Below are 3,008 nucleotides of genomic sequence, written 5' to 3' on the forward strand. Positions count from 1 at the left end.
CCTTGCGTAATGCTAATGTCGGCGGCGGTACTGTAACATTCGAGCCTTGTAACTCGAGAAGTACGTAATGAAAAAATATTTTATTATAGTGTTTTAGAAAGCTCTCGAGATAAGCTACAAGAATATTCAACGAAAAATGGGGCTTCCCGTTTAAAAAAATGACCTTGACCTTCAAATGACCTTGAAAATGAAGGACAAGGTCATTGTCAAGGTCATAGTTCAATCAGCCCTTTCATATCCAACAATTTTTGTTTTAAACATTTTTTTATTTAATCGCGATGTTTCGAGTTATTTGGCTGTCTAAGTTAAAATGGGTCACCCTGTATATAGCAAAAATGCAAGATTTCAAAAAGTTCATTTGTTGATATGAAAACTAAATATTTCGGATTTCTAATATTTTTTTCATAATACTAGACAGTACAAAGTTTTTAGTGATATAGTTCGTTTATTTTAAACATAGTAAATAATACTTAATAAATTAAGTTTTTGATAGGTGCGGTGTATATATATATATATATACCGGAGTTACCCTAACATTTTATAATATTATTAATACTATTATAGGTCAAGCCATGACTGCGTTTCAAGATTGGAGAGAACTTTATTGCACAGTGTATAAAATTGTCTAGTGTACTTATATAAATTTGAAATATAGTCATACTGAAATATTTAAATAATAAGATCAACTTTGGTTGATTATAGGATTTCATTTACCTAATTGATGGAATTAAAATTTATTTTTCTAATTATAAAAAATTTTGTATACGGTTTATAGCATATACATATGCATGCATATATTATTTCTCGGTAAAGTTTATTTATAAGCCTGTCAAATCAGGAACAAAAATCTTCTTTAAATAAAATTAATATTTCCTGTAATTAAGATAATTATTAATTTATAAGATATATGTAAAACAAGAAATGAAAGGAATAAAAAAAAGACTAAATTGATAATGTATAATTGTATGAAATATATTTATAAACGGTATAGCTAATGTCACGAAATTATCATTGTATCAGTAGAAAGTTTATGATTGATCACTATAATGAGACAGAACCATATTGTAACAATTTCATTAAACCTATTATAACAATAAATGATTGACATTATTAAGAAATAATTTGATATTGTAGCAGTGAACATAGACTATGCAAACGTTCAAAGAAATAAAGTATTTATTTTTATCTAAGAGATCAATTGACCAATAATGTTGGTCTTTTATATCTTTAAAAAGATTGTTAAGTATTCGTGAGGGACGTCGAACTCGGCTCGATGAAAATGCTTTGCGTGTCGCACTTCGTCGATGGACCGAGGTTAGATTCCGTATCACGCTGTGCTTTTCGATGTGACTTCTCGAAAGCGGCGTGGTCAAGACAAAATTCGTCTTTTAGTTTAATTATTTATTTACCTCCTGGATAGCTACTCGAATTTACAATAAACTTCGTGCAGTGATACCTCGTATCCACGACTAGCCGTACAGAACTTCAGTAGTGTAATGGTTAGATAGGTAGGAGACAGTTACAGCAAAAAAGGTGAATCGCACGCAGGAAAGAGGCACGTAGTAATACAAGAACGCGTCGCGCGCATACAAAGTTCAGCTTGTCGGTAACGTAGGAATTGATAGGCCGTAACGAAGCCGATTACGCAAAGAAAACATTTTATTCTTAACAACGCCCGCCTTGAAGGGGTTGTCCTTCATCTTACTTACTAGTAACAAAATAGAATGCAAAACTTGACATAACGATCAAATTAAATTTCACTTAAGGCCCGTTTCTACCACTTTTGTCTTAATCTCCAGTTTAGCCAAACTTTCGTTAAAACTAAACCTAGATTTGACGCTGATTGGTTTCTACCACCGTTATAATGCAAACGTTTAGCTAAACTTATAACCTATGAAATTAATAAAATAATAAGTGGCTTAAGTTTAAAAATTGTAAACAATAAGGAGCATTCAGCCACAACGCTTGATGTGTTTAGCTTAATATATATATTTCAAAATAAAATTAGGTAAACGTTAATCACCAGAGCTGACAAGAGTAACACTACTGTAATTTTAAATCGTAATGACTATAATAAAAAAATGTATGAAATTTTGACTGATAAAAATACTTACAAGACTATTGAAAAAGATCCCACCAATAAAATGACGACGGAAATAGGTACAATTTTGACACGTTGGAAAAAGAGAGGTTACATAGACCAATCCACTTATAGGAAATTATATATTTCTGATGGGGATTGTCCTAGATCGTATGGGTTGGCCGAAGTACACAAGAACGCGGTTATCCATTCAGAATGATTGTTAGTTGCACTAATAGTCCATTTTTTAATCTTGCTTCATATCTAAAAGACATTATTGACAAAAGCATTAAAAGGAATGTTGGATACATAAAAAATAGTTTCGAACTCGTCAAGAAAATTAATGGCTTAATATTGAATAAAGACTATAAGTTGGTATCATTCGACATCACATCCATGTACACTAACATTCCAAATGATTTAGCCATTGATAGTATTTTAAGGAGATGGGATTTCATAAAATGTAACACTACAATCCCAAAAAACGAATTTAAAATTGCTATCTCCATCATATTAAATTTGACGTTTTTTAAATTTGATGGGTTATTCTTTAAACAAATTTTTGGCTTGCCCATGGGATCGCTTCTCTTCCCAATACTTGCGGCCACAGTAATTCAGGATTTAGAATTAAATGTTTTTAATAAGCTCACCATTCATGTTCCCATCTATTTTAGGTATGTAGACGATATTATTATTGCTTTGCCAAACGATCAAATCATTTCCACACTTGATACTTTTAACTCATACCACGAAAGAATTAAATTCACTGTCGAGTTTGGGGATGATGTTGGAATAAGCTTTCTTGATGTAAAGTTAATCATAGAGAATGGGAGATTGATTTTTGATAACTATAAGAAGCCCACAGATTCTGGCAGATATTTGAACTTTTATTCAAATCATCCCCTGATACATAAAAAAGGCGTAGTAA

This window comes from Trachymyrmex cornetzi, unplaced genomic scaffold (genome assembly GCF_001594075.2).
Source record: "Trachymyrmex cornetzi isolate Tcor2-1 unplaced genomic scaffold, Tcor1.1 scaffold492, whole genome shotgun sequence".
Taxonomy (NCBI): domain Eukaryota; kingdom Metazoa; phylum Arthropoda; class Insecta; order Hymenoptera; family Formicidae; genus Trachymyrmex; species Trachymyrmex cornetzi.